Source organism: Equus caballus, chromosome 16 (assembly GCF_041296265.1).
Source record: "Equus caballus isolate H_3958 breed thoroughbred chromosome 16, TB-T2T, whole genome shotgun sequence".
Taxonomy (NCBI): domain Eukaryota; kingdom Metazoa; phylum Chordata; class Mammalia; order Perissodactyla; family Equidae; genus Equus; species Equus caballus.
The window spans coordinates 93,439,785-93,453,008 of record NC_091699.1 but is presented as its reverse complement, the minus strand read 5'-3'; the positions used below and the strand labels follow the sequence as shown (position 1 = coordinate 93,453,008).

Genomic DNA, 13,224 nt, shown 5'->3' with positions numbered 1-13,224 from the left:
GTCGCTGTGGATGGTGCCTCACGATCTGCTCCGAATATAAGACTACGTTGCTCACAAAACAAAAAATTATTAGCCCAAAATATAATTTTTACCTACAACGCTCTATTAATACCAATTATAATGTTATTACTAACACAATTATAGTAATTATTACTCTTATTTCTATAATGTTTCACATTCATTCTTAGTAAAAGAGACTTTGGTGTGGTGTCCAAGAAATAAATCCCTCATTTATAGCATTTCTTTCCCAAATAACATAGAACCACATTTTGTTGCGTCTACAGTGTCATCTGTCCATTTGGGAGAGTGACAGCGATGTTGCTGTTTAATAAGGAAACTTTTTGTTGAAAAGCAATTATAGCCATTTTAAAGAGGTTCTTAAGACTTACGTAAACTTTATCTTTTTTCCTTAAAGGTATATAATCATTTAGGTTTAACATTCCAACTTAGAGCTCCATGAAATTTTCTTTCCTACAACAGACATGTCTCCCTGACATGAACGTTGACAAGTCCGTGAGCTGAAGCTGCTGAACAAGAAAAACTCATGCAGGAACCTAGGAGGGGCTGGTTAAAGACTTTCATTGCAATGGACCAGGAAAACCAGCTTGAAATAAAAGTTTTCTTGGTAAATTTTTTGTGTGAGCTGCCTCCTCTTTCTGTAAACTGTCACTGGAGTAGAGCCTGGAGTGGTGTGACTGGGCTTTTCACAAATGGCGGTGGAGGTAGGCAAAAGGGACAAAGAGAGCAGGTGCAAACTGAAGTCCAGCCCAGTTAGAAAAAGAATATATACAATCCAAGACTTTACCCTAAACTGCCACATTTGCAAACATTAAAAAGATGCACTTCCCATAACATGAGTAAATACGTGAATAAATCCTTAAAATGCAAATCCACATACTATCCTGTGCATTAGGCTTGGAAGACTGCAGGTTAGAGAAGGTATAGGTGCCAGTTTTCTGGAACCGAAAATAAAGACTCATGCTCTGACTTTGTGTCTAGCAATATTAACACTTGGGATATGTTCTGCTACAAGTAACAGAAAAGCTAAGAGGAGATTATCAATGGTGTTTGTCTCCAATCTTAAAAAAAAGTTAGGAGGTAGGTGGCTGCTAGAGTTGGCTCCGCAGCCTGATGATGTGAGGGCCAGTGTCTTTAATGCCATTGGCCTTTCCCTCATGACTGTTGCCTCATGGTTGCAAAGTGGTTGCCACAGCTCCAAATATTACATCCAGGTTGAAGGCAGAGAAGAAGGAAAAAGGAATAGCACTAACCACATCTTCTCCTTTTATCAGGAAAGCAAAAAGTCTTCTGAGGAGCCCCAGCCAACTTCTGCGTATGTCTCACTGGTCAAACCCCTATTATCTGGCTAGTCCTAACTGCAAGGAAGGCTGGAAAGGAGGCTTTGTAGCCTCTATAGTGGAAATAACAGAGAAAAGGGCTTAGAGACATCCCATGGGTTGGCTAACAGTCTCTGCCTTGGACAAGAGGTAATATTTGAAATCAGGAACTGCTTAAACAAAAGGATCCAATGTAAGAATTGAAACCAGTAAGACTTTTCATTCTTTTTACCTTTTAACTTCTTAATTTCATAAGCATGAATATGAATACATGAATTTGTCAATACACGAATACCTGGTATTCATGGAAATCCCTGACATATCATTTCATCCAAGATACTCAAATATGTGTTTCCAGAAGAGGACTTTTAAAAATTAATAGACTAAAAATACTGTTATAACATCAGACAAAATTAACAATACTGTTTCACTCTTTGACACTGAAATTAATAAGGACCTATGAAATATGGATGCAAATAGATCCCCACCCCCACAGAGAAGCGTCCAAACCTGCGAGTTTTAAAGGTGTTGCTGATAAAACTAGAATATTCTTTAAGAAGCTGAGAGACACATTGCTCAAATCTCACCAAGAATAATGCTTAATTCATCTACTTAATCATTTGTTTAAGAACACAATCCTAGAGGATGCGATTCAGAGATGGACAAGAGTCACAGTCTATTAAAATAAACCTTGATTTAGTGGGTCTGTGAAGTGTGATTTGTGAATGGAGTTGAACGGAGAGGTGGCCACGCATTCCTAACAGGGGAGAGTCCCAGGCTGGGAACGCCCCAGTGGGAGTGTCTCCTGCACAGCTACTGGACGGTGGTCTTATTCTAATGATGAGTATCCATCGTTTAAACAGAAATCTCGTTTCTACATAGAAACCAAAGGAATATGCTTTAGGAATATACACTCTTTCACTCCAATTCTATACTTGCCAAGAAAACTTTGTTCCATAATATGATTTTCTGAGTAGATCTATAAATACATTTTTTTAAATGACCAATAATATACGCCCATCTTCCTTTACTTTTAAATGAATAAATTATATTGATTTACTCTCCAAGTTTGCTGGCGGTCAATCAGCCCTCTAAACCTGGTCATCTCTATGTAAACAGATAAAATGAAAGTTCTGAATTTGCCAGCTGTCAGCCACATGCTGGACAGCATCCTTCTAAAGTGCGGAGAGACTTGGAGGCCCAGCCCAGCACAGTCCGGAGCCCCCTCTCACAGCCTCGGGACCACACCGCCTCTCTGCGTCAGGCAGGCCTGGACTTGAATCTCAGCTACTCCGCTCACTAGCTGTGGGGTCTCAGACAAGGTGTAAATCCCTCTGATCCTTAGTGTCCTCATTTGTAAAATGAAAATAATAATACCTATTTGTGGTGTTTAAAAAAAAAAAACCAGGCTCAAAATGGAGTCACTTATGCTAAGACCCACGTCGCCAAACTGAGGCTTAATACTGAATTTAATTACAGTTTCAGCCTCTCTCAGGAATGAAATCTTAAAACAGTCAGTTAACCTGGTCAGTACTAGTGAGGTCATCTGCCTGACAGACCCCTCCTGTCTCCTAAAGGAAGATGACCTTGCCACAAACAACCCCTTCTTTGCTAATATAACCTCCTTGCGCCTCTCCCTTCTGCCTATAAAAGTTTTTAGCTCTGTATAGCTCCTCAGAGCTCCTTTCTGTCTGCTAGATGGGGTGCTGCCCGGTGCATGAATCATTGAATAAAGCCAATAAGATCTTCAAAAGTTATTCAGTTGAGTTTTCTTTTCTAACTGTTTTGGTAGCAGTGATGGGATCTGAAGGAAACTTCTGACTGCTTTGGGGACAACAAGAAACACAGGCACTGGTACTCAAGAACCCTTTGAGTTCTCTGTCTTTCCACTGTTTCCAAGGGTCGTGGACAAGTTCCTCTTGGTTCTGAGCTTCCCTCTCTTTGCATAGAGCTCCTGATTGGTTTTCCAGTCCAGGGCAAGTCAGCTTGAGCTAGCAGACAGTTCCACCTGGAACCCAAGCCCCTAGCCCTTGGTTCAGCCTGCAATTCCCCATTTGACTGGAATCCCCTCCCTTGGGTTAGTCCCTGGATTCCATGTTGGGAACTGCAGGTGGCTCAGTCTGTAGTTCCCCATTTGACTGGAATCCCACTCTGCAGTCCCCATTTGTTGGGGTCTACGGGTTCAGTCCATTCCCCATCGCTAGTTCCACATTGGCAATTGCTGGTGGTGCACACAAAGCCTTCTTGTGGCCAGTCCCCTGTAACATGTCTTTGGTTACTGCTGGTGTGTTAATATGCACGTGAGGTCAAGGCTATTGCAAGGGGAATCTCGGAAGCCAAAAGCCACAAAATTGGTGGGCACAGGTGGAGCACTAAAAGCTGTCAGAGCACTTAGCACCTACCTCTAAGACTCCTGTGTTAGGTTAAGTTGGTCACAGAATGGGGTAGATTGACACTATGTCACCCACTGATCTCAAGAAAATTTCTATGCAACAAAGTACACTGTAAAACACCACGAAATCCCCAACCAGTGGCACATCCCTCTTAGGTGTTAATTTGTTTCTAAGAGACCCAAGGCTCAGCTAAAGAAATGGGATCTTTAATTTCCAAAGAGTTGAGCACACCATCTGCCAGTACACCTGCTTACTTCATGTCTAAGAACTGTGGTCCTGGACTCTGTAGATGTCTAGGAAAATGGCAAAATCTTACCAAGATAACCTAAAATTACAATGGTCATCATGAGGAATGTTCCAATTAGATAAGATCAATTAAAGAAGTGCACTTGCAAGCAAAGGGTCCCAAATCAAACTAACAGAATGGGACACCTATTTCAACTGGCATGCAGAAGCCTCCAAATGACTTTGAAATTCCAAAATAGCTTCATTGAAAGATTCAGTGCAACAGGCTAATGAAAAATTAAAGACACAAGAGGTACCTGACACGGAAGCTGCTAAACTAACGTGACTCCGACTGCTCCCCTCTGTTCTCCTTGACTTCAGTCCTCATTTTCCTAGTCTTCTGAAATGTCTTTCCACTCGGAAGAAACTACATAACCACAAACAGAAGTCTGCTGAGTTAGTGGCCTTACAGGTACCCCCATACCTACTGTCAAATGAGGGCCCCCATATGGGCCCCTCCCAGGGTTGATGGGACTCTGAGGGATTTTGTGTTAGATTGCTAGGTTATTCCCTTAAACAGCCAAGAGGAGACCAAAACTAAAATTAATGGAAAACCTTGCCAAATTCTGGTAGACACCAGAGCCTTCAGATAGGATCCTGGAGAAACTGGTAGAAGCCAGCGAAGGGCGAGAATTCCCGCCAGAGTCAGCTCTCCCAAATCTCTGTCTGTAGGGCCCGGTCAAGACAGGAAAATAAAATGTCACATGTTCCCTTCATTCCCAAATCCATACCCATTAATTATTGATCCTTTCTCTCCCAGGAACAGCTCTTACCTTCTTGTTCGTCTTGTTTTGTGTTCTAAGAACTTGGCTTGGTAACTGTCAGGCTGGAGACCACAAAATACGGCCCAACAGAAATTTGGTTTGCACCCCATTTGCAGCTAGATATGGCTGGACAGAAACGTGAGTTGAACTCCAGTTGTGGCTAGAGTCTATTGCCAGCCCCCAGAGGAATTGTCTGAGTCTTTCCTTCCTTTGGCTACGTTTGGGAGTAGCTCTGGACCTTCGGAGGATAATGTCTCTTGCACCCCCTTTGGAGTTCTTCTGGAGTCCATGGGGTTGTCTAATACTCGAGGAATATTTACTGTTTGTTTGAAACCTGACAAGAGATTTGAATAGATTTTTTAAGTAGCTCTATGGTCAGAAGTTGGCCAAATTGGAAGCTGACATTCAGAGTCTGACGGGATCTTTATTTTTGGGCCATCTCTTAGTTAAAGGTACCCAGATGGAAAGAAAAACACTCCAAAGCCAGAGCTCTAAATCTAGAACATAGGAATCCTTTTGACTTTCATCTTAGTTGAAGATCTTCTCCTTGACGTAAAGAAGCAAATTGAGGATACTGTAGTTGAATGGTGGTTCAGCCTCTTGATATCAGTTAGGCTGCAACCCAACTCTTTGAAGAATTGAAAGCAGCTGTCCTTATCTTACAAATCTTTGCAAAATCAGAAATGCAGCTCTAGAAACAGCTCAAAGTTCACCTAACCTTTTCACCAATCCAAAAACCTCACCTATTTATCTCAAAAGGCTCAGTAATTTGTAAAAATTCTTGCCTTAGGAAACAAGAGTTCTTAAAGGAACTTGCATTCTCTCCCTATGCTTTAAGATGTAAGTGCTCTACCTGGTCTCCAGGAACTCTTTCTAGGCCATCTCTTTGAAGTGAAAACTTCAGTGAGGTAATTCTCATTTTAAAAAAAAAGAAAGGTTATTTTAGAAATTAGGTGAATAAAAATACTTTTGTCCTCTCCACAGATATGAATAAAAAGCTTTAGCCATGTAACCTTAACTTATCCCATCTTCCAGAAACACAATTTGGATCCAACTACTCTTTTATAAACTAGTAAGTTTTGCATTATCATACCTGTCTTTTGGCTAAAACTTTAAAGTGAAAGCTATAAGATCTCTGTTTGTGTTTGTCTGAAAGCTTGTGTATGTCTGTGTATGTACGTTTGAGATGTGTGATATTTTTCTGCCTCCAGATGGTGTTGCTAAAATTCATTTGTAAAAGAGCTCTAATTAGCTTAAAAACAAGGAAGCACATATATGAATTATGAACTCTTAAAATGGTAGGAAATATAGAAACTAACCCAAGTATTTTTCAAGTTCACATGATCTGATGTAATCTTTGGTAAATGAAAGCTAGTTTAAGTTTGTTGGTTCAATTAAAACAGATATGTCCTAGAGTTGTCAGCGCTGAAAATACTGCAGGCATACGACTTTTTTTCTACCTTGGTTTATCTCTTCAAGTAAGTTCATGTTATCTCTGTTACAAAATTTGTCAGCAAGAAAAATAACTTGGTATGATGAAATTTTCATGAGTAATCTAAACATAATTGTTAAAAACAACTGAATTAAATAGATATAATTGGGATACAAGTTTCTAGGTAAACTTTTCAGCAATAATTATGTTTTATGGTATGTGTACTTAAAAATAACTTCCAAAACCTTTTGGAAACTTCCACCTTTGAGGTTTACTAAGTTAAATGATGGAATCCACTGAATATCCAAATAAGATAAAATAATGAAATATTAATTACCAAACATAGGTTTATCTAGTTTTGCCTTCTTATTACCAAGAAATTTAAGATATTTGGGTCTATTAGTAAACACGTTTCGTGCCACACTGAAAATTTACTATGAGGAAGAACATACTTTGAGAAATTATAAAATGTATTTGTAAGTCTGCCAATCCATGGGATGCTAGTGTAAGAGTCCATAATTGTTTACTTTTTAGTTTTCCCTAGGAATTAAGGATTCTAAGGGTTAAGAATTTGAATCCGTATATGTAATGAAAATTACTTAGAAATAATAGGATGACGAGAAACAACTGTGTATGGAAAGCAGAATAATTGGTTGTTCTAGATTAAGAAAGAGGAAAAAACATAGGAAAAAACTGTAGAAGGTTTGTGGAAAAGGAATTTTGGGAAAGAAGTTTTATGTGTGGTCAAGCTGGCTAAGATTGGAATGAATTTATTTAAGTTTAAGAAAATGAGCTTTCATATCAAAAGTACACTGGTACAAAAACAGAATTTGATTTTCTCCCTGTTAAAAGGGCAGAGTTTTCTTGTCCTTTTTGTCTGCTTCTGGTAACAGATTGTGAAAGTTTCTTTACCTTTTAAGCAATCTGCCTGGACAGTAAAATATTGTGTCTTACCAAAATAATTTACTGCGCTTCATGTTGTCTTTATCAGGTCTTTGATTACTTAGGAAAACCCAATCTTTTCAATGTTAAAAGAGCTAAGTTTTGCTCACCACTATGTAGCCTTTTGTATTTGTCTTTAACAGCTTCCATCATCACTTTGATTAAATGGATATTTTTGACAAACTTCCCAAAAGTCAAACTCTAAATGAAATCTTTTTTACCTCAAACTAACTGAGATTTCCCAGAGGGCCCTTAGAACATCTCAAAAGATTTGTTCTCTTCTTTTTTAAAGATGATGAGATGTTAAAAAAAAATTAGGTTTATTTGGCGTGTTAAATTACATGGGAAGCATTGTCAAATAAACCTTCTTTATGTTGTACTTGTACAGGTATATGTTATAAGTGTTCCAGAAATTGTGTGAAATTTCTAAAGTCTGATATGTCTTGATATACTGTTATCAGTTATAATTCTAGTTGTTATCTTAAAATGTACGTCACAGAAATAACCAAATTTCCTTGTCAAGTCCATTATAATGAACTCTCATCAGATCTTACCAATGGGAATTTTTAAGTCTTTTGTCATTTACAGGCAGTTATTGTTTTACTCTGATGCTTTGCAAAAGTGAGACTCGTAGAAAGGACCCTACCAAGAACACCTGATCACTAACAATGCTGTCAAATTACAAGATGTGGAAACAGCTGCGTATTTTACCATGGAAGAAGGCTCTACCTGATATCTGATCCTGTGCAAATGCTGGAGACCTCCAAATCAAATTGACTAGAAAGAGAAGTAGTTGATATCGAGGTAGATTGCTTCTACCCATGACACCAGATCAAGACTTCATACTTTAACTAAACATGAAACACTTTCTTTTTCTCATTCTCTCCTTCACTCTGGCATTGGTCTGGAAAGATAACACCATCACCTGTATCTCCCAGGCCATTGCTAATGGGTTGGGGGTGGGAGGTTAACTTTTAAGAGGCTGGATTTGTCATCAAAAACTCAGACCTACTCCTGATGCTAGAAAACCTCTGGTCCTCCCTAAGACCAATTTTCTTCTATTCCCAACGTCACCATAAACTACAACTGACCTCCCTTAGAAGTCACTTACAGAATCTGACTTTTATGGGCAGAACATCCAGTGCCTTGTTTTTACTTTTCTCTGATTATAACTGTACTTGCCTAATTAGACACAAATACCTACACCACTTGTAGTACATTTGCACCCCCACGTTCTTCTTTTTTAAATATTGGCACCTGAGCTAACATCTGTTGCAAATCTTATCTTTTTTTTCTCCTCCTTCTCCCCAAAGCTCCCCAGTACATAGTTGTTTAATCTAGTTGTAGATCCTTCTGGCTCTGCTGTGTGAGACGCCACCTCAGCATGGCTTGATGAGTGGTGCTAGGTCCACTCCCAGGATACAAACTGGTGAAACTCTGGGTCACCAAAACAGGGGCGAACTTAACCACTCGGCCATGGGGCCGGCTCCCACCTGCATGTTCTTATGATTATCTAAATCAGATTTGCCCCAATCGTGAAAAGATCTCACAACACCATCCATCTTTGCAAGGAATTTAGTACAACTATTTATTTCAGACTAGAAGAGCTACTTCTGGAATGGGCTGAAAAATCTGACCCCTGGTTTGAATGAGCAAATTCAACAATCTCTGGGAATGAATCCATTAACAGTGCCACCTTAACAGGAGTGGTTTTTGCCCTGACAGGATTCATCTTTGTCTGTGGTGGTCATTCTCCTTGGGCCTATGAGCGCCTAGATGGCTAGCACAAAACTGTGCAATGCCTCTTAGTTATCTAACTGTCCACAAGCATGAGATACCTCACTGGTCACCTCCCCTGAAGTTACATTGAGTTAAAAGGGACCTGCCAGGAGGCAGTCATGATTTAGGATTTGCTTCCTTTGGCAGGTCCCTACTTCCCTGGCTAGGAATAAGTGTGAATGAGGCTACAATCAGGAACCCCTCCTTAACTCTTGAAGATACCGCAGAATCTGCTCTAAATCAATAGCTGGTCAACAAAAATCTTCAGACTCTCTGGCCAAGGTTATTCTTGTTAATAAGATAGTCCTTGATTATCCTTAAGCTGATCGAGGAGGTGTCTGCACTATGGCCAACACCACCTATTGTACCTGGATTAACACTTCTGGGGAAGTTGAAAGTCAGCTATGTAAGATCACTGAACTTGGCGTAAGAAAGTGACTCCTCCAACAGAATCTTTCTTTGACTTATTTGACTTTGATTGGCTTGGGTCCTGGGAACATGGCTCCGAAGTGCACTCCCAACATTGGGAATTATCCTGCTCATAATAATCATTGCAGTCTCCCCAGTGCACCATATTCTCTCAAAAGCTTTAAATGCATGCTCACAGCTGCTAACCACAAGCAAATAATCTCCCTAAGACTGAAACATCAGAAAGGGAATAAAGAAAATGACTGACTTAAAAAATGTGAACCTGAGGTTATGACCTGAGAATTCTACAGAGATTTGGCAAAAAGACACCATGACCTGTAAATAGCACAAAGAGGATCAGCAAAAACTGCAAGAACTTCAGAGCAATAGCTGGAAATGACACTAATGCCTTAAATTTTGATCACGTCTCTCAGTTAAGATGTGATCAAAAGGGGGAAAACTGTTTAAAAAAGAAAAAAAAGGCATAGGCCCAAAATGGAGTCACTTGTGCTAAGCTCCACATCACCAAACCAAAACCTAATGCTTAATTATAGTTTTGGCCTCTCCCAGCAATGGAAACTTAAAACAGTCAATCTGGAATTACCCAGTCAGCACTAATGATGTAATCTGCCAATAGACCCCTGCCGTCCCCTAAAGGAAGCTGACCTTGCCACAACCAATCCATTCTTTGCCAGCATAACCACCTTGTCCTGCTCCCTTCTTCTTATAAAAGTCTTTCATTTTGTACAGTTCTTTGCAGCTCCTTTCTACCTGCTAGATAGGATGCTATCTGATTCATGAATCATTAATTAAAGCTGATCAGATCTTCAAAATTTACTCAGTTAAGTTTTGTTTTTTAACAGTGGTATTCTGTAGGCAAAATAATGGCCCACAAAGATGTCCACATCCTCATCCTGGGCACCTGTGAGTACTTTATCTTACATGGCAAAGGGGAATTAAGGTTGCAGATGGAATTAAGGTTGCTAATCAGCTAATCTTAAAATAGGGAGATTATCCAGGATTCTCATGGTGGGTCCTTAATAGTAGAAAAGGAAGCAGAAGAACAGGTCAGAGTGATGCAACGTGAGAAGGACTCAACCTGCCATCCTGGCTTTGAAGAGGGGAGGGGGTCATGAGCCAACAACTGTGGGCAGCCCCTACAAACTGGAACGGGTCAGGAAATGGGTACTCCCCTAGGGCCTCCAAAAAGGGACACAGCCCCACTGACGCCTTGATTTTAGCCCAGTGACACACGTGTCAGATGTCTGACATACAGAACTATAAGATAATCAATTTCTGTTGTTTTAACCCACTAAGTTTGTGGCAATTTATTACAGCAACAATAAAAAACTAATACATCTATCTAATTGGTTGTTGTGAGGATTAAAAGAAACAGAACTCTTTTTTTCCCCAAATAATTTTGTTAAGACCATAATGGTTTATAATATTCAGTAATGGAATACTACTCAGCCATAAAAAAGAAACGGAATTCTTAAAGCCCTTGGCACTCTGCTGGCATGTAGCAATCATCTGATAAATGTTAGTGACTGATTGCAGTTAAGATGTATGCGTGTTTCAGTGTTTATTAAGCCAGGTGCCAAGCATTATGCTTAGCGCTTGGGATTCAATATAAAACAAGGCAGAGTCATTGGCCCCAAGGAGGCCCAGTCAAATTGATGAGATGGTCACAGAAACAGATAATTCTCATATAAAATATACATTAATCATATTTTTAATTTTCAATATTTTATGATGCTTTGACATCTTTGGGGGGCCCTGCTAGCTGGGGAGAGAGTGCCTCTTCCAGAGCTAGTCAATTCCTAGAAATAGTGAACAACTTGCTAGTGAGCCAGACTTCCATATTCAAACCAACCAATCCCAAGTCCACGTTCCCAACAAGCTCCTTTATCTAACCCTCACGCGTCAAGCCGATGTTTCCCATGCCCTACATCCACCAGAGCCAAGCACCAGACAGCTAGAGACAGTCCCCAGGCCCCCAAGGCCGCTGGAATTATTCAAACTAGTCAGTTCTGAGCTGCTTACTCAGCCTTGCCTTCCCTTTCCCACAGAAACCCCAACAAAGCCTGTGGCTCTGCTTCCCCCTGGTTCTGCCTGCCGAAGAACTCGGGGACCTCCCCATGTGGCCCTGCGTGATGTGTGCCTCTCATTTCTAGGGGAACTGTGAGTAGCAATAAACTTTTCCTTCAATGGCATTGGCCTCTTTATGCCATCACTCAGTCACCTTTTATAAATTAAGACCCGGGCACAAAGCAATGTTTTAAGCGTCATGCAGAGTGTATTCCCCCAGCACAGAATAGAGGCAAGAAGGAATGAGATAGGGTACAGCAAGGGAGGACGACATTTCAAGAAAGTCACACATTGAAGTTCAAATATAGTCAAGCCTTGCGAATAACCTATTCCTTAATCTTTCATAAAAATAATTCTAGTGTTGTGGTCCTCTTTCACTGTTAAATCATATGCTTTGATTTCTACATCATTCAAGGTAGTAGAGAACAAGAATGAAGGAGTAATTGAAATCCTTATGCCATTAAAAAAAAATTCCCCTTTCCCATAGTACTGTAGACACCGACACCATCACGGCTTTCGCTGGATTAGAGGCTGGGCTTTCTCTCTTTCCCTGCCTGTGACCCCTCCACACTCCAGGAGAGGATGAACAGGGCCCTGACCCACTGATGGGCAGCCAAAGAGGATGGAGTGACCAAAGAGCTATCCGCACGATCATCCCCTGAACAGCCACGGACTGACCAACAGAGGAGAAGAGGGTCAGCCAGACTCACAGGGCGCTGGCTCCAGGCAGGGCGCTCAGCACCAACGCGCTGTACGTGACCACACTCGCTGACGAAATTCCAGAGTGACACAATTTCCTGTAAAAAGCACAGCGCAGGGCAGTCTGACTGGTCATGGACAGAAATGACCTGCTATTTTATAGTTAGCGTCTCCTGCTGTTGCAAGGTGAGGGGCTGTCCTTGGCGGTTTGTTTCTTAGTAATTGTGATGTCATGGAGTGGAAGGTAAGAGCCAGTTCTAGACAAGATCGATGAGAAAGAAACTAGAGGGTAGAAGCAGGAGTGGTAGAGCAAGAAGAGACTGCATCTTGCCAGACAGAAATAAGCCGAAGTGATGTTCTGTGAAGACTGCTTCCTTGATTTTAGCCATCAGCAGCCCCAGAATCTTGACTGCTAAATGCAGGCGAGACTCATCTCGTCCAGAAATCTTTAAGATGACAAGAAAAGAAATTGAGGAAAATTATTAAAACTTGTGCCACGTAACTCTACTCAGGCTACTAAACAGCAAACGTAGGCATACGGTAATTATTTATAACGAACTACAAAAGCATAGCCTGAGGTTCTGAGATAAAAACCTTCTGACAGGCACAGCTGGAGGACAGCCTGCTTGTTCCTGTCTAGAGTCCTCTCTTCTCCTCTTTCTTGCAGTGCTCTAAGTCTGCTGAGCCTTTGCTGGTGGGCCCGCTGCTTCGCATGACGTATGACACCCGTCTATGCTGTCATAATGCATTTCTCGAGTGTGGAAATTCTCAGTTGCAACATTATTCAAAGTCCACTTTTATAAACCAACTCTGGAGTCACTGTAGTGAAATTCCCAGTGTTAAGCAACTCTGTCAATGGCTGGCCACTTATTAGCCCCCAGTGGCTTCTCCCTCTTGTTTAGACTGTCCTGAGGCTCAGAGCCTTCTCCCGACTTCCTGCCGCTCAGCAGCTACATGCCCTTTCATGGGAGGACTGACTCTCACCAAACAGCACAGAAATATGGACCTCTTGACCCTGTCTGCGTTACACCACAAAGCATTCCCACGTGCTGGTCGGGGGTGTTCCCGTTTAACCATTTCATTTCGCCGCCAGAGTG

General features: G+C 41.0%; 1 protein-coding gene and 1 long non-coding RNA gene across 3 annotated transcripts in view; one reads left to right on the top strand and one right to left on the bottom strand.

Moving 5' to 3' along the window:
• The window catches only part of CPHL1 (ceruloplasmin and hephaestin like 1), a 28,500-nt gene extending 27,870 nt beyond the window's left edge, over nt 1-630 (top strand). Inside the window, exon 19 of one of the 2 annotated variants that reach the window (XM_070238294.1) lies at nt 416-630. The gene's annotated coding sequence lies outside the window, so the exon portion shown is untranslated. The remainder of the gene's footprint in view (nt 1-415) is intronic. The other variant, XM_023621088.2, reaches the window with a different exon arrangement.
• A 1,386-nt stretch (nt 631-2,016) lies between these two features.
• On the bottom strand, nt 2,017-12,152 carry LOC138918093 (uncharacterized). Its single transcript, XR_011427067.1, has 3 exons — nt 4,789-12,152; nt 4,273-4,382; nt 2,017-2,211 (listed from the first exon to the last, which is right to left on the bottom strand). It is a non-coding gene; the product is annotated as an uncharacterized lncRNA (long non-coding RNA).
• Nucleotides 12,153-13,224: the final 1,072 nt, after the last annotated feature.